Source organism: Staurois parvus, unplaced genomic scaffold (genome assembly GCF_062004578.1).
Source record: "Staurois parvus isolate SC_StPar_1 unplaced genomic scaffold, SC_StPar_1.0 ptg000697l, whole genome shotgun sequence".
Taxonomy (NCBI): Eukaryota; Metazoa; Chordata; class Amphibia; order Anura; family Ranidae; genus Staurois; species Staurois parvus.
The window spans coordinates 7570453-7595621 of record NW_028318493.1 but is presented as its reverse complement, the minus strand read 5'-3'; the positions used below and the strand labels follow the sequence as shown (position 1 = coordinate 7595621).

Genomic DNA, 25169 nt, shown 5'->3' with positions numbered 1-25169 from the left:
TGTAGTGACAGATTTCACGTGAGGCGGAGGGAGGGGAGCGTGGTGACGTCATGCGACGCAGCGCGGAGGAGGAGGCGGAGCGGAGGAGGAGGAGGATGGCGGCGGTGGCGGCGGGCAGCAGAGCGGGGAGACGGGCGGAGAAATAACAACAACGTGACGGTGAGCGGAACCACGGGGAGCCCCGGGATACCGTCCTGCTGGGTATGAGGGCGGGCCGGGGAGGGGAGAGACAGACACCAACGAGACCCTTCTTCACAGGCCTGAGAGACTAACTGACACCCTGAACCGTCCACTGAGCGACCCCCCCGCCCCGCTCTGTGTGCTGACTCCGCCCCTTGATGACACCATCCCCTTTATTCCATGACTGACCCTGCCCACATGACTTACCCCCACTATCCCCCCATCCGTGACTGACCCCCCCCCATCCGTGACTGTCCCCCACCACTATCTCCCCCCCAATCCATGACTGACCTCCCCACACTATCCCCCCCATCATTCATTGACTCCCCCCCAATATCCTCCCCATCCTTGACTGACCCCCCCCCCAATATCCTCCCCATCCTTGACTGACCCCCCCCCAATATCCTCCCCATCCTTGACTGACCCCCCCCAATATCCTCCCCATCCTTGACTGACCCCCCCCAATATCCTCCCCATCCTTGACTGACCCCCCCCCAATATCCTCCCCATCCTTGACTGACCCCCCCAATATCCTCCCCATCCTTGACTGACCCCCCCCAATATCCTCCCCATCCTTGACTGACCCCCCCAATATCCTCCCCATCCTTGACTGACCCCCCCAATATCCTCCCCATCCTTGACTGACCCCCCCCAATATCCTCCCCATCCTTGACTGACCCCCCCCAATATCCTCCCCATCCTTGACTGACCCCCCCAATATCCTCCCCATCCTTGACTGACCCCCCCCCAATATCCTCCCCATCCTTGACTGACCCCCCCCCCAATATCCTCCCCATCCTTGACTGACCCCCCCAATATCCTCCCCATCCTTGACTGACCCCCCCAATATCCTCCCCATCCTTGACTGACCCCCCCAATATCCTCCCCATCCTTGACTGACCCCCCCCAATATCCTCCCCATCCTTGACTGACCCCCCCCCAATATCCTCCCCATCCTTGACTGACCCCCCCCAATATCCTCCCCATCCTTGACTGACCCCCCCCCAATATCCTCCCCATCCTTGACTGACCCCCTGCCAATATTCTCCCCATCCATGACTGACCCCCTGCCAATATTCTCCCCATCCTTGACTGACCCCCCCCAATATCCTCCCCATCCTTGACTGACCCCCCCCCCCAATATCCTCCCCATCCTTGACTGACCCCCCCCCCCAATATCCTCCCCATCCTTGACTGACCCCCCCCCCAATATCCTCCCCATCCTTGACTGACCCCCCCCCCCCCCCATATCCTCCCCATCCTTGACTGACCCCCCCCCCCCCAATATCCTCCCCATCCTTGACTGACCCCCCCCCCAATATCCTCCCCATCCTTGACTGACCCCCCCCCCGTATCCTCCCCATCCTTGACTGACCCCCCCCCCCGTATCCTCCCCATCCTTGACTGACCCCCCCCCCCCAGTATCCTGCCCATCCTTGACTGACCCCCCCAGTATCCTGCCCATCCTTGACTGACCCCCCCCGTATCCTGCCCATCCTTGACTGACCCCCCCCCCCCGTATCCTGCCCATCCTTGACTGACCCCCCCCCCCCGTATCCTGCCCATCCTTGACTGACCCCCCCCCCGTATCCTGCCCATCCTTGAATGACCCCCCCCCCCGTATTCTGCCCATCCTTGAATGACACCCCCCCCCCCCAGTATCCTGCCAATCCTTGAATGACCCCCCCCCCCCGTATCCTGCCCATCCTTGACTGACCCCCCCCCCCGTATCCTGCCCATCCTTGACTGACCCCCCCCCCGTATCCTGCCCATCCTTGACTGACCCCCCCCCCGTATCCTGCCCATCCTTGAATGACCCCCCCCCCAGTATCCTGCCAATCCTTGAATGACCCCCCCCCCCAGTATCCTGCCCATCCTTGAATGACCCCCCCCCCAGTATCCTGCCCATCCTTGAATGACCCCCCCCCAGTATCCTGCCCATCCTTGAATGACCCCCCCCCCCCAGTATCCTGCCCATCCTTGAATGACCCCCCCCCCCCAGTATCCTGCCCATCCTTGAATGACCCCCCCCCCCAGTATCTTGCCCATCCTTGAATGACCCCCCCCCCCCAGTATCCTGCCCATCCTTGACTGACGACCCCCCCCCCAGTATCCTGCCCATCCTTGACTGACCCCCCCCCCCCCCAGTATCCTGCCCATCCTTGACTGACCCCCCCCCCCCCCAGTATCCTGCCCATCCTTGACTGACCCCCCCCCCCCCCAGTATCCTGCCCATCCTTGACTGACCCCCCCCAGTATCCTGCCCATCCTTGACTGACCCCCCCCCCCCCAGTATCCTGCCCATCCTTGACTGACCCCCCCCCCCCCAGTATCCTGCCCATCCTTGACTGACCCCCCCCCCCCAGTATCCTGCCCATCCTTGACTGACCCCCCCCCCCCAGTATCCTGCCCATCCTTGACTGACCCCCCCCCCCCAGTATCCTGCCCATCCTTGACTGACCCCCCCCCCCCCAGTATCCTGCCCATCCTTGACTGACCCCCCCGGTATCCTGCCCATCCTTGACTGACCCCCCCCCCGGTATCCTGCCCATCCTTGACTGACCCCCCTCCCCATTTTTGACTGGACTGACCCCCCTCATATCCTCCCCATCTTTGACTGACCCCCCCCCCCCATATCCTCCCCATCTTTGACTGACCCCCCCCGCCCCATATCCTCCCCATCTTTGACTGACCCCCCTCATATCTTCCCCATCTGTGACTGACCCCCCCCCCCCCATATCCTCCCCATCTTTGGCTGACCCCCCCCCATATCCTCCCCATCTTTGACTGACCCCCGCCCCATATCCTCCCCATCTGTGACTGACCCCCCTCATATTCTCCCCATCCTTGACTCCCTAGGGCAGCCGCAAACACAAGGCGTTGGGAGGAGTGAATCGCTCCGGCTGCTCTGTGTTGGTATGAATGCACCCTAATAATTCTGCTGCCAAAATTAGTATGAGCTGTAAATTGTCTCCAGCATTGTTCCTTTTTCTTCTTCCTTGAGGCTGCCATTTTGCTGAAGCCCAGAGCCCCTGAGCAGCAGTAAATTTTTAGACTGTCAGATCAGCCTTTACAAATTCAGCACAGCTGAGCATGTGCAGAGCTGACTAAGACTGTATTACTCATTGTTAACGGAAGGGCTCCCAACTTCTGCTCCTCCTTCCATCCTCACCACATTGGAGACCCCTGGGCTACTCTGCCTAACACCCCTCATCATTCCCAGAGTGATTACCCATTTGATTTACCCTTCATTCTCACCACATTGGAGACCCCAGGTCTACTCAGCCTGACACCCCCATCATTCACAGTGACCCCCAGCGATCACCCTTTTTCTCTTTCTTCCCTCCTCACCACATTGGGGCCCCCAGGACTACTTTTCCTGACACCTCTCATGTCACCGGGGTGTGAGAAGAACTCTTAATCCTGGTCAGGTCATCACTGATCCTCTATTATCCATTTTTCCTCGCCTTAGTACTGACTGACCTCAACCAACACATCACTCCATTGACTGTGCCTTCATCTCTCATGTCATTGCCCACACAAGACAGCCAATGACACCTGGGCCTGATAGACCATCAAACTTCCTCATTCTCCCCCCGATTGACACTTCTCTTTTCTCTCTCACCCTCCCTTTACTAACACCTCCATAGCCTCTTACCTGAGACTACCAGGCTTGACATTCCTGATCCCAGGACCTTGAAACTGTTATCCAGCCCCACCGGAGACACCCAGCTCCTTCCCATCCTCTGTTTTATGAATTTCATTTTTTCCACTCCAACTCTGATTGGTATCCCAGTTCCTCACCCCTTTCACCCTTTCCATTGTGTGACCCCTCCCCTAGTCACTACCACCACAGGGTGACCCCCTTCCCCCATATCACTCCATCTCTACTCACATTCTATAACCCTTTGACTTATACTCTGACCCCACACACCTTCCTTCTCCAAACATATTTTTTCTCCTCCAAACCTAAAGTGTTCGTCTTTCTGAAAAAATGAAAAGATGAGCTAACTTATGCGGGCCATAGACGGGCCGTTTATCGACCAAATTTTTGTCCGCACGAAAAATCAGCCGATATTCACGCCGTTAGTGGGGCCAGCCCATCGGTCGTTTTTCGTGGATCTTTACATTTATTTTTATCAGTCATGTTGGAAAATCCACAAAAAACGGCCGTTTTTCGTGGACATTGGTGGCAGCGTCGGCAACGGGGCTGACCGATTTTTCATTTATCGGCCGAAAATTCAGCCGATAAACGGCCCGTCTATGGCCTGCCTTAGTCCATAAGAACTTATTAGGCTTTACTGGCCCCCGTGGCATCTATCATGACCCCGGTAATTTTTACTTCATTCAACACGGATGCATTCCTAAGTTGGGGCTCATCTGTGTAGGTTGGAAACTCGGAGATGTCTACCATTGCACCCTCTCAGTTTTGCTTACAATTGAACAAACTGAAAGTTGTATCATGTGTGCTCCTATTGTATCATCGAACTCCTTTCACCTGGTTTGTACAATGCAACTTATGGTTAAATATAGCAATTACGAAAAAGGTGAGCGAACACTGTACACTCCCCACCTCCCCCAGCCTTCACTGTATTTTTTGGCTCGGTGGTCTGGGAATTTTCAATCCCTACTCTTCTCCTTTGTGCAGTCTTCCAGGATGGACCAGAGTGGTTCTGATGGGTCTTCACCTGCGCTCTGATCTGTCCCAACAGTGCTGCACAGAAAGGAGGAAGAAGAGCTGGGATTTTAAATCCCTGGACTGCTAGTCCAACTGCATGGGCCTTGACAGCTTAGCATCCTCTGAGGTAGGTACAGCAGAGACCGGGGGAGTTGTGTATGTGAAAAGGTGAACACAAGTGTATGTGAAAAGGTGAACACTTCAAATTGAACTGAATCCAGAGCTTTTTTTATTGATTTGGATACCAGGGAAGGGTTAAGACCTCTCAGGTTTTTAGTGATGATTGCATACTCTTCAGTCAACTTTCCCTGTCGCTTCTTCATCACAAAGCCACAACAGAAACTGCACCAAAGTTAGGCGGATTCCAACTTTTGCCACTATTCATTGAAATTTAAAATTTGGCATGTCATATTAGAAGGCCGTGGGGGAGCACAAATGTGGAAGCGCTGATTTGTAAAGGGGCTGTTATTGCCAGTATCTATCAGTCTCATGTAATGAGTTTTCGGTCCATGAGTGTCTCCTATAATTTGTTTGTAGTTTGATAATCGTCTGTAGAATGTCTGCCGTTTCCTACCATCTCCTGTAGAATGTCTGCAGACCATCACCTGTTCATCTCCTCTCCCTACTGAGGTACAGACCTAGAATTATGGAACTGTGCTCCAGTTAGAATCACTTTTCTCTGTCATGGTGGCAGACCTGTAGTTTTTACATTCACAGATTCCTGCAAATGACCAATGTGGCTGTGTGGGCAGAGCCATGCACAGCGGCCTTAAATTTAAATGACAGGAACTGGTTGGGAGAACCTCCATATTCTGCAAGGGGGGGGGGGTTTCCGACTGTGTGACCATGTTTCAACCTAAATAAGGGTGTAAGATGAATAATGGTCAGAAAGATGGACTTGTCTTTAAGGCCCCTTTCACATGGTCGTTCCGTTTTTGTTTTTTTTCAACAGTTCAGTTATGTTTTCTATTCAAGCACAAATGGATCAGTTTACATCCGTTTTCGTCAGTTTACATCCGTTTTCGTCAGTTTACATCCGGTTTCGTCAGTTTACATCCGTTTTTTCGTCCATTCCGTTTCCTATTTTTTGGAAGAATAGGGATTTCTTTTGTTCAAAAAAAACGGATGTTAACGAATACGGTCATTAACGGATGTAAACAGATGATCATCTGTTTACATTCGCTAGTCCATAGAAATACATGGGTGTCCGGTTTTTCACCTGTAAATGGACAGATGAAAAACAGACATACAGAATGCTCGTGTGAAAGAGGCCTTAAGGATAAGTTCTCCTTTTGGAAAAATATTAAAGTGGAGCTCCTGTCAAAATCTAAAAAAAATAAGTCGGTAGCTACGAAAATTTTAACTGCTGACTTTAAGAAAAAAAAAAAACACCTGTCCTGCGATCCAGCGGGGTCTTCACCACTGCCAGTTTCACCAGCTATCTTCTCTCCCTGGTGTCGGCATCTTCAGTGTGGGCACCCAGCTGTGACAGATTGCAGCTTCACAGTTCGGTGCCCACTGCGCATGCACAATTAGTGCTGTAACTTGTGAATGGTTCCGTAGTCTTTCGGGACTTGTCACGTGTCCCAGAAGACTACAAGGAGGGAGGACAACTTCCACTTCTGATCACCTAGGCAGTTGCAGTGGGAGCAGGTTCCTGTCAAAATAGGGTGCCCGCTCCCCAGAGGTGCCAATCCTTAACAGAGAGCGGGGGGACAAGGCCTTAAAGTGAAACTTCCCCTTTTGGGTGGAGCTCCGCTTTAAATGCACATTTTTTTTGCAGGTTAAAAAAAAATGTTCTTTTAAAGGATAAGTTCACGTTTTAAAAAATAACGCACATTTTTTTTTAACCTGCATTTATTATGTCTGCAGGAGCCTGTAAACCATTGTCCCAGTTATCAGATTGCTGGTGCCATGCAGGTCTCCTGCAGATCTGTCAGTATTTCTGCTTGCTTGTACGGGATGTACAAGCAAGCAGATACACTGACCGGAAGAATGAATGAACTACCACAGCACCTCGATAGTTAATTGAGGACTACAAGCTGAAAGCCACTAAGGCTGTCGAGACTTGTAGTCTCTCATTCACAGATGACTGTGAATGAGTGATGCGGCTTTGCGTTTGGAGCCGCGCACAGCCACGTTTTTTTTAAACAAATTGACAGTTAGCGAGGGGAGAGATCCCACACTAGCTGTCAAAGCGGGGATCGGGGGGAGAGCGGGAGCCAGTCTGATCATAACATGTTACATGATTCACCCTGAATATGAGTGTAAAATGTTACGAAAGGTGAACTTATCCTTTTTTAATATTTTTTTTTTCTCTAAGGAGCCCGCAGAGCATTGCACCTGCGATTGGTAGAACACGGATGCAATCTCAGGCTCCTGCAGACTCTTAGGATAGCTTTATGCGTGTACCTCGTACAGGAGGCAGAGACCTGACAGCAGGAAGCTCAATGGACTAAGATTGCTCACCAGCACCCTCATAGTTCATTGAGAACTGCAAGTCGTCAGCCGCAATAGCTGACGGTACTTATAGGCATTCATTCACATTCAAAATCTTTCTTGGATACTAACATTTACAGGTAAAGTTGATCCAGCGAATATCCGATTGGCTCTCAGGGGGATCAGGAAGGAATTTTTTTTTTCCTGCAGGAGCAAATTGGATCATGCTTTGCTGGGGTTTTTTTTTGCCTTCCTCTGGATCAGCTTTGGGCATAGGATTATAACTTTTTTTTTTTTTTTTTTTTTTTTTTTTTTTTTAATGGTTGAACTGGATGGACTTTTGTCTTTTTTCAGCCAGACTAACTATGTAACAGAAAACTGGCCATGTTTCCAAATTGTGACGGCTGTGCGAGGAGAAGATCCCCAGCCCTCTGTCATAGGAAGGGTGGGGGGGGGGGGGAGGGGCTGACGGTGCTGGAACATGTAACATGTTCCCAAGGTGTTTAACATGTATCCTAACCCTAAATAAAAATTTTACCTTTTGCAACTTACCAGTGGTTAGATGTAGTGGCTGCATTTCTTTCTTTTTTTTTTTTCTCTTTAGGCTTTCACTTTTTCACTTGGTAATCCTGCCAGTAACGCACTTCCTGTCCCTTTGTGGCTGCACTCATTTCTCCACTTTTTTCATATCACTTTTTATATTGTCTTCACGTAAGCTTTAATGCTTAGTCTTGCAATACTTTTTTTGAGGTATACAAATAAGATCTGTTTTTTGATCTTATCAGCGTGTTAAATCTTATTTCTATATATGAATTTCCTGTGTGGTTATTATCTCAACAGTTGTTAAGCAGGGAGACTCAATGAGGCAGTCAGAAGTCTTTGTAGTGGTCAGTCCACCAATTTTTATATTTTTATGGTTATGAACCCAGGAAGACGCACATAAGTTTACAGTGAGCCATTATAGCTCCTTACATAACATAACATTGCGGTCGTTCCGTTTTTTTAGTAATCGAATAAAAAAAGACTGTAAGCAGTGTATGAATACAAGAGTCATACCTGTATTGTGAACCTTGGAATTATGATAGATCAATACAAAGCAATCATAATAAGGAAATGTATTGAAGAAAAGCACGTGGAATTAGGAACTGCAGTTACTGCAAGTAGGTCACGATTGTAATGAGAAAAGCAAAACATGGAAAGGGAAGAAATAAGTAGAAGAGAGACATAGAGGGGTTAGTTGTATGCAATAGGGGGGAGGGGTAGGGGAGGAGGGTGGCCATACAAAGCAGAGTTGGGCTGGCCATACGTTCTACAATTTTCTGCCCAATTTTCTTTAGATTTACCTTCAACTATGTAGTGCAAGGGCCTGCCTAATTGAATACAATTGAAAGTGTTGTTTAGTTTTGACCTCATATTTTAGTTTTTTTTGGTAAATCTGAAGCAAAATTCTCAAGAAAATTGTATACTGTATGGCCAGCCTTAAATAACACTTTAACTTAGCAGCAGGAGAGGTGGAGGAAGTACAGTAGAGCCTCAGGATGGATAAAGCAGAAGCATGACGATTCTTGAACTGCAGATCCTCAGATACAGCTTCCTCTTCAGCAATAGAACAGCTGCAAAGTAATGACATCACCAAACCCCACTCCAAATGTAGTGAGAACAGCAGTCAGAGACAGCAGTGCCTTAAGTTGAGTACACACGGGAAAATAGGCCAGTTCAGCTTAACCCCCCTGGAGGTATTCCTGAAGTGTAGCTCGGGGTAAAGTTTCAGCACCACAAGCGGTAACCCCGAGCTACACTCGGAAATACTCTGCAGCGTTGCTCCGGGATCTCTTCTTCACTTACCTTGTCCTGCGCTCCCGCGATGTCCCTCCTGCAGCGTCCCCGACCATGTCCTCCGGCAATGCCGGCATCTGCGTTCCGTTCCCTGCGACGTCGGGATGTACGGGGGACAGAACTGGCAGGAAATTTAAAAATGTCAAAGTGACATTCACTAAATACACTAAAATCACATAGTATAACATTCCTGTATCAAACCATTTCACATACATTTTGTCCCGAGTGCTTTGTCCGGCGCCCTGCCTGCATTTTTACTGTTTCTGCCTGGAAACTGAGAAATGTCCATGGCGTCCAAAAAGTGTCTCTTTAGGTCAAAATCGGTTTTAGACCGGCTAGAGAACAGCGATAGTAAATCAGAACCACTTGCAGAATTGAGTGATAATGATTAGTGGGGAAATTCATCATCAGACACTGAAAACGATTTTGCGACTTTGCTCAGTGATGTGCGAACTTGGCGCTATATTTCACATTTCAGTGTTTTTGGTTTGATTACATTATTGAATTAAATTTATTATTATTTTTTATGGTTATTAAATTATCTATAATTTCGTGTTTCAAATTTTATCATACCCGGGATGTTTACTAGACTCTTGTTCGGACAGATTTCAGTGAGTTATTCCTAAAAATTACAGGCCTACAATAAAAATACATATTTCCATGCAAAAAAATGTACCGCTTTGAGCACAGAAATATGGACATAATTAGACCACTAGGGAGGTTAACCTGCCGAATTTCAGCCCGTCTCTACTACAGAATGGGAATGCTGGAAAACCAGCATCCAATCAGTGCTGGCAGCCGAATGGGCCACAAAGGCACAGAGGGGGAGCCTTCAGCACTGACATCACTTGTGTTAGTACGGATCTGGTTTTTGTTTTGTTTTTGTCCCCCCCATTTCTGCTCACTGCCTTGAATGAATAAGAGTGTGTACCTTGCTTTAGATGATCTCACACTACATACAAGTCTAAGGAAGTCTATAGGCCCAGAAAGTCCAGTTTATTTTTCTGGAGGAATTCAAGACAAAAGGTAGGCGTTTTTAGGGTACTGCCTAGGCATAGTAAGCATTTCCTAAGGTTCCCTATGAGAGCAAATCCTCACTTTTTGACTTCAGGTCCTCTTAAAACATCCAGTGGGTAGATTGTTCACTTGCATATCTTCTGTGTAAAACATTACCCCCTCCAAAAGGATAAAGGTAAATGCTAATTTTTTGCTAAATATATTTCTGATCTTAACTGAAATGAGCAGTGAACTTGCTAGATTAGCTAGATTTAATAAAAGGTTCATTGTGTATTTTTTGTTTATTTCGCACCAGCCTATTACACAGTAATAATGGAATACAGGCAATTCCTGAGTTACCTACATCTGACTTGCATACGACTAACACTTACAAACGGAGGGAAACAGGAAGTGAGAAGAAATCTACCCTAAGAAGGGAAATTTACTCCTGTAAGAGTTATCATGGGAAAATGGTGTTTGCACTGAAAACAACCCAAAATTTTCAAAATCCAATTGTCACAGGGACAGAAAGTCAGGTGAAATCTTCTGAACAGGGGCTCAGAAGGCAAACCAAACATTACAGGGGTGTTAGTTACCAAACCCAGAACCCCTCATTCACTCTGTCTGGTCTTCCACAGTACACACTACATGGAAATGCAATTATATTAGTAAATATAAACTGCTTTTCTCATCAGCAGTTAGAGCAATCTTGTGACTTATATCAGTGTTCATCAGAGCACTGGGTAAAGCTTGTAGGAGTTTTCTTTCTGCTCTAGGAGGATACAGAACCCATGACCTCTGGACAGTGCTGATTGTCCCTGTGATGATCACATGTACTCTTCCAAGAGGAAAAAAAAACTCTCTAGGAACACACACCAAACTGAGCATGTGCAGAGGGTCTCCACATGATATGTCTTATCAGGAGATAAGAAGGGGGCACTGAAAGAAGGGGAGGATCATAGAAGTCAGGATCCAACAGCATTTTTGCACAATGCAGAGGATTAGGTTCCACAGTTAGTCTATCCAGCATGCTTTACTGCATATACAGACTGATTTTACTGTTAACACTTTAATTCTTCCCTATTCTATCCAAAAAATCTTATATATATATATATATATATATATATATAAATATATAAAATGTGTGTGGTGTTTGTTTTTTTTGGCTGGAGTTTCACCTAGAAAAATGTACCTGTTCCAACTTGCATACAAATTCATCTAAAGAACAAACGTTGAGAACCTATCTTGTTTGTAACCCGGGGACCGCCCGTAGCAGCCCTGACTTTAATAGCATGGCTGGAGTTTATAGATCGGCTTGCTGAGCTTGGAGTTTGCTGCAGTTCTTCTCCGGGTAGCTCCAAGCTGTACAGTCCCAGTTGTCTCTAGTCAAATAAAATGACAGGTAAATAATTGGTTTCATGTCCAAATGCTATTACGCGTTAAACAGAATTTGGGAGCTTCCAGTGTTTACTTTAAAATTGGGCAAATGTGATCTAAATTGATTTTCCCTTTTCTAGCCGACGCCGGTTGCTCGGGGTTTCTTGCTGGCCTTTTCACTGTGTATTTTGATTTGTCCGTGATGTCATGAGATGGTTTGAAGACCTGTGGAAATGTTTGTCCAGTCTCGGTCTTTTTATTGGTGTCCTATTTTTTTTGGTGGTCTGGTTGTTTTTCAGTTTGTGCCTGATATGACTGCGGTTATACAGCAGGATGTTCTTTCTGTAACTGCCAAATACTTTTATTAGATATGGATACCGACTTTTCAGTATAAGGCCTCTTGCTGAGTTTTTTTTTACTGATCTGAAATGAGATGCATTGTTGTCTATGGGACAATGAACACCGCTAAGTAAAGATCACTAATACAGCTTTATATACAGAGCAGGTAAACAAAAATAGAACATTTTTCATTTGAGTGCAATTATTTGCGAGCGTACGCATGTTTACGCGCCTACAAGTATGTTTACGCCAGTATAAATGATTGTATTACAACACTGGCAATGAAGAATTTTACTCGTCTATACGCTTATGCACCTTTACTCTTCTATACTCAGGTCTTTTCACTTAGTTTGTGGGTTTATGGTCCCTTGCATGGGTGTCATATGTTCCATCAGCAAACTATGACACCTGTGTGCAAGGGGCCTAAAAGTATATCTAAAGCCCAAACTCTACAGTATATATACACCGATCAACCATAACATTATGACCACTGATAGGTAAGGTGAATAACAATGATTCTTATCACATGGCATCTGAAAGTGGGTGGGATATATTAGGCAGCAACTGAACATGTTTTCCCTGAAATTGATGCGTTGAAAATGGGCAAGAATAACGTTTTCAACAACTGACAGGAAAAAAATTGTAATGTCTAGATGACTGGGTCAGAGCATCTCCAAAACTGCAGCCCTTGTGGGGTGTTCCTGGTTTGCAGTTGACCAAACACGATTTCTTCTGCGCTCTAGGACCCAGGCGGGTGGCAAATTGATGGAACCAGAACTGGAAAAAAAGCGACCACCAGTGCATCAAAGGTTGTGCAGCTCCAAACAAGGCTGGGGAAGCCTGACCAACACTACAAAGTGAAAAAAAAACGAGAAGCGCACAGACCTTGCACATTACCTCAATAAACAAAAATTTATTAATAAAAGGTACTCACAAACAGCGAATAAAATCAGACATGTAAGTCCTCACAGGGACTTCAAAGATAAGGAGCCAATGCGAGTCCCATCGTGGGGATAGACACTCAGTTCAGCTGACTCGTTTCGAAGGCCATACCTTCTAGATCAGGCTCTGATGAAGGTGGTATGGCCTTCGAAACACGTCAGCTGAACTGAGTGTCTACCCCCACGATGGGACTCGCGCTGGCTTCTTATCTTTGAAGTCCCTGTGAGGACTTACATGCCTGATTTTATTCGCTGTTTGTGCGTACCTTTTCTTATTAATACATTTTTGTTTATTGAGGTAATGCGCAAGGTCTGTGCGCTCCTGGTTTGCAGTTGTCAGGACTTGACTGAAAGTGGTCCAAGAAAAGAAAAACATCAACAGGGTAATGGGCAGCCAAGGCTTGCCCGTGTAGTCCAAACCAATAGAAGAGCTACTGGTAGCTGAAATTGCTAAAAAATAAAAAGTTAATGCTGGTTCTGGTAGGTGTCCGCATACACTGTGCACTGCAGTTTGTTGTGTATGAGGCTGCACTACTGCAGACAGGTCAGAGTGCCCATGCTGACCCATGTCCACAGCCAAACCTGCCTGCAATGGGTATGTGAGCATCAGAATTGAACCAAGGAGTAAAGGAAGAAGGTGGCCTGGTCTGATGAGTTCAATAATAGTTTGAGGTGTTGACATGGCTTTCAAATTCTCCAGATCTCAATCCAACCAAGCATTTGTGGAATGTGCTGGGAAAAAACAAAGTCTGAAAAGTCCAATCTATGGAGGGTCCACCTCACAATTTAGGCCCCATTCTCACCTGAGCGATTTGTAGTTCGAAGCTCCAAAATGCTTGAGGAGAAAAAAATCCATTGTTCTCAATGGAGATGGTTCGCTTTTCCACTCAGTCACCTGAAACTCAAATTTTGGAGTTTTTTTTTTTTTTTTTTTTTTGCCGCTCAAATCGAGCAGATTTGTGCATGTTTTGAGTATTTTTTATTTCTTAGAAATGGAAATAAGCGTCTTGTGCATTTTTTTTTTCAGGATTTTATGCTCAAATGAAAAATGGTAATTTATATAAATTTTAAAATACATAAATTAAAATCATGAATATTAAAAAAAAAAAGTAGTAATAAATAAACCGCTAACCTTAACCCCCTATCCCTAAATCAAACAAAAACAAAATAATAGTAAACCCCCAAATCCAAACAAAAAAAATTATTTAATATATATTCAGGTTAGGGGTTAATATTTATTACATGTTATTCATCTATTGTATTGTTATATATGATTATTTTTATTTGTTGGTTTTTGTTTATTAGTAGTAGTAGTAGTAGATACCACAGCATACCTTCACAGGTCTAGAGTATTCCATGCCTCAACGGGTTATTGTGGGTTATGTCTGATCGGGGGGTGTGTGTACATACTATATTACCAAAAGCATTGGTCGGCCTGCCTTTACACACACATGAACTTTAATGTCATCCCAGTCTTAGTCCATAGGGTTCAATATTGAGTTGGTCCCGCCCTTTGCAGCTATAACAGCTTCAACTCTTCTGGGAAGGCCGTCCACAAGGTTTAGGAGCGTGTCTATGGGAAGGTTTGACCATTCTTCTAGAAGCACATTTTTGAGGTCAGGCACTGATGTCGGGGGAGGAGGCCTGGCTCACAGTCTCTGCTCTAATTCATCCCAAAGGTTCTATCAGGTTGAGGTCAGGACTCTGTGCAGGCAAGGAAGGGGCCATCCCCAAGCTGATCCCACATAGTTGGGAGCATGAAATTGTCCAATATGCCTTGGTATGCTGACGCCTTAAGAGTTCCCTTCACTGGAACTAGGGGGGGCCAAACCCAACCCCTGAAAAACAACCCCACACTATAATCCCCCCTCCACCAAACTTTACACTTGGCACAATGCAGTCAGGCAAGTACCATTCTCCTGGCAATTGCCAAACTCAGACGCGTCCATCGGATTGCCAGAGGACACATCTCCACTGCTCTAGAGTCCAGTGGTGGCGTGCTTTACACCACTGCATCTGATGCTTTGCATTGCACTTGGTGATGTAAGGCTTGGATGCAGCTGCTCGGCCATTGAAACCCACTCCATGAATCTCTCTACACACTGTTGTTGTGCTAATCTGAAGGCTACACAAAGTTTGGAAGTCTTTAGCTATTGACTCTGCAGACAGTTGGTGACTTCTGCGTAATGTGCGCTTCAGCATGCGCTGACCCCGCTCTGTCATTTTACGTGGCCTACCACTTGGTGGCTGTGTTACTATTGTTCCCAGTTGCTTCCACTTTGTTATAATCCCACTAACAGTTGAGCGTGGAATATTTAGTAGCCAGGAAATGTCACGGATGGACTTATTGCACAGGTGACAACCTATCACGGGACCACGCTTGGAGTCACTGAGCTCCTGAGAGCGACCCATTCTTTCACAAATGTTTGTAGAAGCAGTCTGCATGCCTAGGGGCTTGATTGTATACACCTGTGGTCATGGAGGTGATTGGAACACCTGAATCACATGATTTGGAGGGCTGGCCCAATACATTTGGCAATATAGTGTGTGTGTGTGTATGTATATGTGTATGTGTGTGTGTGTGTGTATGTGTGTGTGTGTGTGTGTATATATAGCCACAGCACTCTATGTTTCAGATAAATGCCCAGGTGCTCACCTACAAGGAAATCCATGTAAATCCAAAACTGGTTCAGAGGCACTCACGGGTCTTGCAGAGTAAGAAGATCAAAAACAGCAGTGTTATTATTGTCAACATTTTGTTGAAGCTCAGTCCATCTTTCTGAAGACGTCTCGAGAAAGATGGACTGAGCTTCATCGAAATGTTTACAATAAAACCCTGCTGTTTTTGATATTCTTCCTCTGCAAGACCCGTGATTGGCAGCTATGGCGCCTGAGCCTTCCCTGACTGGGGGATGATACCGGCGCTGTGCAGTAGGAGGATGCACCTTTTACTGGATTGTGTAAAATCCTGTAATTGCTGGAATCAACAAGCAGGCACATGATTAATATGAACTGGGACATATTTAACAACTTTTAGATTTACATCAGAATTTGAATGATTTGAGACTATCGTGCAGAATGTAATACCTGCTAACAATATTTTGGGACCCCTGGATAATGGAATGTTTTTTTTCTTTTTTGAGAGGCTTTTTTTTTTTTTTTATTTTATTTTGGTGCAGTTATGCTTGTTGACACTTTTTTTTAAACTGTTGAGCAATGTTGAGGGATCCTTTTTGGTAGTGAGTGTGATTTGCCCATGTTCATTCTTGTTTGTTGGCTCCAGTATCTGAATGATTTATAAACCGAACAGCCTTAGAGGACATCGTAGTTTTGTGGTGGTTTGATCAAGCTTTTTTTGTTCGGTCACCCTAAAAAAAAAAAAAATGGAAAAACAAAATGTTTTCTATGTGTCAGGTGACCAGACTGTGCTAAAAGTGGTGCCTTGCAAGTGGTTTAAAGTGCAAACTTGCCTTCAGAATTAATCTGTTACCCCCGGTTCACATATATGCGGCCGTGCGGGCCTCATTTTGCGTGGGCACAAGAGCCCATTCATTTGAATGGACTCCCGTTCCTCGTGACACGCAGGGAAGAAGTCCCTGCACTTCTTCTGAAAACGGAGCCCGCACGAGAACCTCGGTTCCCAGTACGGTTGCGTTTTCCAGTACGGGTTGCGTGCAATTAGAATTAATGGCACCCGCCCGAGGGTTTGCATTTCTCTCTGCGGGTGGTGCGGCGGCACGGATTTTCATCCTGATCTGCAGCGGCACCACCCGCACTTATGTAAACCTAGCCTTATGGCTCAATCCCTAGCAAACTTTTATCCTTTCATCATGGCATTGAAGCTTGTTCACTTCGTACAGATAGGGAAGTAGGGATTTGTGCAAGACAAGACCTTAAATTCACGTGTCTGGCATAAAGACTACCTTTAGGGCCCAATTGCACTGTACACGGTCACTTGTGCTGTGGTGCCAATCATTGTGAAATGCAGATGGATGCTTTTATGTTTTTTGTTTTTTTTTGTTTGTGTTTTTTTGTTTGTGTTTTTTGTTTGTGTTTTTTTGTTTTGTTTTTTGTTGTTTTTTCCAAGTAGGGTCTTGCCTAACCACAAGATTTTATGTAAAAATTAGTCTGCCCTGTATAGGAACTCAGACACACACCCCTCATGTCCATATGAGCTGAGCTGTGCCGCAACTGCTCAGGTCTGACAGGTAAACCGTAGAATGCATTCGGCCGGTGATGCTCCTCCAATGTTACCCTATGGCCGTGGTACTTGTATGCACGCTCTGCCGCCTTCTTCATACAGGTGTACTTATGCGAGGGCCCTGTTTGCCCACCCATGCAAGGGCCACGTTTGCACAGGTGTTCCATGGGATGCATTGGTGGTTCATGGATCTGTGTTCCGGCACTCCTATCCTTGTGTTTTGGGAGCAGCAGCTGCACAGCCACTGCTTCTGTTTCAGTGCGGATGAATGTCCCCAGACATGTGAGTTTGGAAACGCGCACCCCAATGGATGTCATAGTGGGAGAACTGGCTGTGTTCCTGCAACTGCTGCTCCTGATAGACATGACTGAGACTGCCGGCACGTGGATGCGTGGAACACTTGTGCACCCTGTATAGGCACATATGGCCCTCGTACAAAAGTCTGCTGAAAGCAGAACTATACTCGCCTTGAATTGAGCATTGCACAGTTCCGAGAGCTGGCTGCTAACATCTTTGGGTGGGTGACCTTCGGGTCTCCGGCCACTGTCATTGGCTGGGCCAAGATGATGTCACTCCTACACGTGTGTGGGAGTGCTGTCAGATTCGACATTGCGAGCTGTGATTGCGGTGCCGGCACCAAGTTCTTCATGTTACTCTCCATATAACAGCCCTGAGCAGTGGTGGCCGATAGGGTCTGTCTACGCATGTAAGCGGCACAATTGTTTTACATGTGTCCGGCATCATATATGAACCACGCATAGGACCATGAATGCAAATTAAGAAGCTGTGTACATGGGCTCATAGTATATCATACGGATATGTTCAAATCCATACAAAATGCATTGTGAATCTGAACACGGCGTCATTTGCTTCTGTATTGTTGGCTCTAATGCAAAATTTCTGCCTTATTTATTTATTTCAGGTACTTATATAGTGCTGTCAATTTACATATATATATTGTACATTCACATCAGTCCCTAAATCTCAAGGGGTGTACAATCTAAGGTCCCTAACTCACATTCATACATACACATACTAGGGACAATTTATACAGGAGCCAATTCACCTACCAGCATGTCTTTTGGAGTGTGGGAGGAAACTGGAGTACCCGGAGGAAACCCATGCAGGCACAGGGAGGACATGCAAACTCCAGGCAGGTGGTGCCGTGGTTGGGATTTGAACCGATGACCCTAGTACTGCCAGGTGGAAGTGCTAAGCATTTAGCCACTGTGCTGCTCCGCATTTGATGTGAATCCGTCATATAAGGTTTTATGCTAATGTCTGATTTTTCTGTAAAAGCTCATTTTTGGCCCTCAAACAGCCCTGTGCCTTTTGATCCTCTTCTGTAAAGAGTAGACTAAAAGGGAGTTAGTAGGGTGGGGGATGGGGTCAGGTTTGTGTTTCACAGGAAATATTGAGATTTGCATAGAACATCAGCTGTCCTAATCTGTTTGTTTTGATATTTTGTTTATATCATAGAAAATCTCGGCTTTCTTTTCTTTCATGAAATACTCCCATCTACAACATTCTCACTTTAAGTTGTATTTAACCCTTTTGCTTGCTGCCCTGATAAGTTTTACACTGCGACGGTGTTGGGATGAAAATAAATTTGCAACTGGAAATTGTATTTACATTTTATTCAGCCGGACTCAGTCGGTTCTATAAAAGCCGCCCAATTCCATATGTGACAGATGGTGCTTCTCAGCCCTCTTATGATGGCAATGAAAAACTGAAAAGTGTTCAAAGATTAAAAAAAACCATGGATTTAAAGCCTCCCTGGACACGCACATACCAACACAAATGCATGCTTGCGGCACATAAACATTTTATATTTAATTATCACTACGCATGCCGTGGTTAGAGGAGTTCTACACTCGTTCATTACGGTTAACTGTAAACTGGTGAGCTGCAAAGGGGTCTTAAAGCGTCCCCGATGGGTAATTTTAATTACGGTAGTTTTTCATTTCACGCAATTTTAAGAATGTACATATTTTTATTTATTTAAGCCTCGTTCACATGGGCACAGAGGCAATTGCATAGCAAATGAGTCATTTATGTGCCTGGAGCTACCCCTGGCTGTATGCAGGCAGCCTATGTTAACCTCCCTGGCGGTATTCCCGAGTGTGGCTCGGGGTAAAGTTTCAGTACCACAAGTGGTAACCCCGAGATACACTCGGGCTTACCATGCGGCGCTGCTCCGGGATCCCTCGATCACTTACCTTGTCTTGCGCTCCCGCGATGTCCCTCCTGCAGTGTCCCCGGCAATGTAATCCGCCGGATGCCGGCATCTGTCATCTGGGTTCCGTCCCCTGCGAGCGTCGGGATGTACGGGGGATGGAACGGTGGGAAATTTGAGAATGACAAAGTGACATTCACTAAAATCACATCGTATAACATTCCTGTATCAAACCATTTCACATACATTTTGTCCCGAGTGCTTTGTCCTGCGCCCTGCCTGCATTTTTACTGTTCTTTCTGCCTGGAAACTGAGAAACGTCCATGGCGTCCAAAAAGCGTCCTTTTACGTCAAAAGCGATTTTAGACCGGCTAGAGAACAGCGATAGTAAATCAGAACCACTTGCAGAATTGAGTGATAATGATTTGTGGGGGAAATTCCTCATCAGACACTGAAAACGATTTTGCGACTTTGCTCAGTGATGTGCGAACTTGGCGCTATATTTCAAATTTCAGTGTTTTTGGTTTGATTATATTATTGAATTAAATTTATTATTATTATATTATTTTTTATGATTATTTATTAACTTATAATTTATGATTTTGTGTTTCAAGTTTTATCCTCCCTGGGATGTTTACTAGACTCTTGTTCGGACAGATTTCAGTGAGTTATTCCTAAATATTACAGCCTACAATAAAAAAAATGCATATTTCCATGCAAAAAAATGTACCGCTTTGAGCACAGAAATATGGACATAATCAGACCGCTAGGGAGGTTAATGAATGGACGCACAGCAGTTGTACGGACTCACCCGCACAGCTCGGACAGACATTCAGGGACGGATGCGTGTCCCCAAACAAAGACGATGTGCATGGGGCTGCTCACCTGGCGCTGAATGCCTGTGAAAATCTGCTGGTGGCTTATGCAGGCCTTACATGGTTCGAATTCTGAACGATTTTTCTTCCGGGAATTGAAAAGTTGTTCGCTTGGTAATCCAATGGTGCCATCAATGATTTTGAAAATCGGCCTACCAAGTCATAAAGTTCACCCCATATAACAGGCGAATACTTTACCCCGAGCTACACTCGGGAATACCGCCAGGGAGGCTACAAGTCAGCAGCTACAGTTTTTGTTGCTGCTGACTTTTATTTTTTGACAGGGTGAGTGGAACTCCCCTTTCCAGATTTGACAAAACCTGGAAGCTGATTGGTTTCTGTGCAGAGCTGCACCAGATTTTGCACCATGCAGTTTTAGTAAATCACTCCCACACTGTGAATTAAAGTGCATTGAGTTAAGGCCGGCAACACACTAGTGTGAATCCACCCTTCTATTGTGCGCAAATCTTTAAAGACTTTTTAGGAGCTGTGATCAATCAGTGACTGTTTGCTTTTCTTGATGGAAAAGGGAACAGACGTTTCACCACATTGCAAGGCGCTTGGAACTTTGCTGTACCTTGTTTTTCTCTAAGTGCTGTTTCCTTTAATTGATCACTTTGTGATGGAATATTTCTGAGCTCTGGGTGCGGTCTCTCTCCCTCTGACATATGTGCTGGTTTGGTGGGAGGGTGGCTGTCGGCAGGTAACAAGGAGTCTGCAGGACTGTTTAAAAAAAAAAAAAAAAAAAAAAATTAGCGCATTGTTTTATCACACGTTCCCACCTCACACACCCTTCTGGTTTATAATTATGACGCTGCCTGAATACCACTAGAAAAGTTGCGGTTTCTATTTTATAAGCATTTCCATTGTGTTTAATTTTTTTTCTGCTTTCATTTCTCTCAGCTCAAGCTGACAGTTTCTGCTTTCCAGTGTTGACTGAGCATGTGTAGAGCAGCCCCCCCCCCTTTCCCTCTCTGTCTGGTTCATGGGAAAATCCTAGTAATCAGAATAGCTGGCTCCACAGGCTTGTTACATTAGCAGGCCTGGACTTAGGAATCCTCATATTTGTTTAGGGCAGGCGTGCCAGACTAGCTATTTTCGTTCTGTCTGCAGGCGACTTGCACCTTCCTGGAAGAGTTTAATGGAATGTCTGTTGTCCTTTTTTTTTTTTTTTTAAAGCCCAACTCCACCTTTCCTTTCACTTACCGTATTTTTCGCCATATAAGACGCTCCGGCATATAAGACGCACCCAATTTTAAAGGAGGAAAATCTAGAAAAAAAAGATTCTGAACCCAATACTGTAATATTGCCCCCACTCATCACTGTAAAGTCCACCATTGCCCCCCACTCGTCATCACCATCACTGTTCCAGTGCAACATTGCCCCCACATTAGTAATAATAGCCAGTAACATTGCCCCCACATTAGTAATAATAGCCAGTAACATTGCCCCCAACATAGTAATAATAGCCAGTAACATTGCCCCCAACATAATAATAGCCAGTAACATTGCCCCCACATTAGTAATAATAGCCAGTAACATTGCCCCCACATTAGTAATAATAGCCAGTAACATTGCCCCCAACATAGTAATAATAGCCAGTAACATTGCCCCCAACATAGTAATAATAGCCAGTAACATTGCCCCCACATTAGTAATAATAGCCAGTAACATTGCCCCCAACATAGTAATAATAGCCAGTAACATTGCCCCCAACATAGTAATAATAGCCAGTAACATTGCCCCCAACATAGTAATAATAGCCAGTAACATTGCCCCCACGTTAGTAATAATAGCCAGTAACATTGCCCCCACGTTAGTAATAATAGCCAGTAACATTGCCCCCACGTTAGTAATAATAGCCAGTAACATTGCCCCCACGTTAGTAATAATAGCCAGTAACATTGCCCCCACATTAGTAATAATAGCCAGTAACATTGCCCCCACATTAGTAATAATAGCCAGTAACATTGCCCCCACATTAGTAATAATAGCCAGTAACATTGCCCCCACATTAGTAATAATAGCCAGTAACATTGCCCCCAACATAGTAATAATAGCCAGTAACATTGCCCCCAACATAGTAATAATAGCCAGTAACATTGCATTGCCCCGCTCCTCACCTGTTGTTGTAGATCCGCGCTATGGTAGGATCCACGAGCAGAGGGGGTGATGACGGCAGCGCGCACCGCTGGGTGTACTAAGATGGCCGACCGCTCCAGAGATAGGCCAAAGTCGCGGCCTTTCCTACGGCCGTGGCCGCGCCTCACGGATTCTCTCTATTCGTCGTATAACACGCACCAACTTTTCCCCCCCAGTTTTGGGGAAGAAAAAGTGCGTCTTATACGGCGAAAAATACGGTACTCGGTTTCATTTACCAAATGCTACGGCTATTGTCAGTGCTGTATAATCTCGTACGGCAGGTATGCCCATAGCCAGCCCCAGGAGACAGCAAATCTCCCACACCTGTGCAAAGACTGCTACCAAGGGAGTACAATAGTCTTTGCGCATGCACAATAAATCATCCGCACATGCGCCATAATGGTGGTGCCTGGGGGGAGGGGGAGGGGGCGAAGCCACTTGGGAGGTGGACTGAAATTCCCCTGTACATGCAAAATAAAGTGCCTATTGATCCTGCCAGTAATCCAGTAAACTGAAAACTTCCTGTGCTGCAATCAAATGAATTGCATTGTTCCAGTTATCTCTGGACTACAGAAATCCTTCCCCTATGTTATGGAAATGAGGATGGGGTAGTCGGTGACAGCGCTTCTCCTACATACATACAGTGCAATGGCTGTTGTCACCTTAGGACCGGAAGTGTTCTACTGGCATAATCACCTGGTAAAAGTAACGGAAATAAAACTAATGCAGCCAAAACAACTTTGTACAACAAATATCTGCAGTATATTACAAATTTGGATGTTGGGCTTAGATACTTAAGGCACACAAACCTTTTTTTGTGTTTGTTTTTTTAAGCTAACAAAATGCTGGATTAAAACCACTGCCAAGTGGCAATAGCGTATTTTTTTTCAGGAACCGTTTAGGAGCGTTATTGTTTAATAACGTCTTTACACTATAAAAAAAAAGCTGCTGGAAAATGCTGCAAAAACCTTCAAAAAAATGTTTTCTTCTCCTAGATGCTGACGCTCAGAAAATGCTAAAAGCCTAAAGGTAGTGTGCATGAACACCTAGGAGACCAGTATGTAGCTTCTAAGAGCTTAAAAAAAATGCTAATGTGCATGCAGCCTTACAGTGTGAGTGTATATGTGTGTGTGTGTGTGTGTGTGTGTATGTATATATATATATATATATATAATTTATTTTTTTTTTCATTTATATTAAGCCTTGCGTTGTAAACTTTTTTTAATTGATTTGCTCATTGGTTTCTGGTCTAGGCCAAAATAAAGGCATACATCGCAGGAGTCTTCATGGGCATTTTTCTTTCATCTGGAGGAGGGGTTTTCTCAGCTAAGCATGCCCTCCTGCCTGCATGCTTGAGCCAAGGGCAGATGGATTCCAAGAAGAAATTGCTACATGAATCATCTGCCCCTACTGCAGCTTATTACATACAGTTAAAACATGCAGTCACCGCTCAAAGCCCATCATCCTTATGGCACTCCTCCCCCACCATATTTTCAATTATTTGCACTCAGTTACAACTACTAAAGGGCTTATTTCCTGCTGCTATACCATGCCTCTGACAGACTATTTAGAACAATACACAAATAGGGCTAGTGGGCAATGTGAGTGAGATGTGGGGGCTTTTGAGGAAGATCAGTGGGAAGCTGCACTGCAGTCTATCCATTTTGGCTCGCTGACCGTTTCTCACCATATATCACAATTATATGTTGTATTTAGGGATCATTATACACTAGCTAAAATGTGTACAATGGGGCTACGCCAGGACCCTCTTTGTGGCAGATGTAAGCGGGACCACGGGGATCTTATTCACATGCTATGGCGGTGCCCGAAACGTCAACGATATTGGGAGGAAGTGGTCAACACTCTTAATTTAGTGTTTCAAACTAACCTAATTCTAGACCCTAAACAATGCCTTTTGGGTATTTTAGATAATGTTACCCAAGATACATTTCTGCTAGAAGCCCTCTCCAAGGCCCTGTTCCAGGCACGCAAGGCCATTGTTGTGCGTTGGAAATCGGAAACTCCCCCTACTATGAAGGATTGGAGAAAGATTATGGGAACCATCTTACGATATGATCATTTAATTTACCAACATGGTGGGTGCCCAGGTATATTTGAGAAACTTTGGGAAGCGTGGTTGGCCACACCGGGTCTAGCCCCATTCGATTTGATAATGCATAGGCTGTTGTAATTATCCTTTCATGATGTACTCTGCCTGCTGCTTTTTTACAACCTGCCCAGGTTCACCTGGATTATCAAGTAGGGAGATCTATGTGCTCTATTTTCCACCGGTCCACTTCTGGAGAGGAACCTCTGCTGCCCCGTGTGTGTGTGTGTGTGTGTTTCCGCCTCATGACTTTACTGTATTTATTTGTTCATTGGACAACTGGTAACACTGGACATTTTATTTTCTTACTTTTTGTTGATGGATTATTCTTTCTTACTGTTTTTTTACCATAGTACTATATTCTGTTCTTTGTTTGCCTTAACCATTGCCCGGCCAATGGCCGTTTGGCGGCTTCAAAAGTGTCCCTGCATTCCGGGTGCACGCCATTTGGCGTGCTCCCGCACATGCGCAGTTTGCACTAATGCAGAGCGACGCAGCAGCGCGATCTGACACCGGCCGTGCACCTCGGACACGGCCGATGACAGATCCGAGTACCGGCTCCCGTTGCTGGTACCATGTGACCTGCTGTGACCAATCACAGCAGGTCACATGACAGTTGTATACAATGGATAGCTTCATTCATGCCATCCATTGTATACTAGTGCCTAGCTGTGAATGGTCACAGCTAATCACATGCACATGTCATGTGATTAGCTGTGACCAAATCACAGCTAAGCACAAAGAAAAAAAAAAAGCTGAATGAATCGATTTCATTCAGGTAAATGCTTGCTTATAGCAAAGTAATTCTTTGCTATAAGCAAATTGTGTAAAAAAAAAAAAAAAAAAAAAAAAATACTGATCACTTCCCCAAAGTAGTACAAT

The 25169-nt window shown here is 45.4% G+C and overlaps 1 protein-coding gene across 1 annotated transcript in view; it reads left to right on the top strand.

Moving 5' to 3' along the window:
* Window positions 1-79: 79 nt before the first annotated feature.
* The window catches only part of SHOC2 (SHOC2 leucine rich repeat scaffold protein), a 143716-nt gene continuing 118626 nt past the window's right edge, over window positions 80-25169 (top strand). The window contains exon 1 of the mRNA XM_089653093.1: window positions 80-159. The gene's annotated coding sequence lies outside the window, so the exon portion shown is untranslated. The remainder of the gene's footprint in view (window positions 160-25169) is intronic.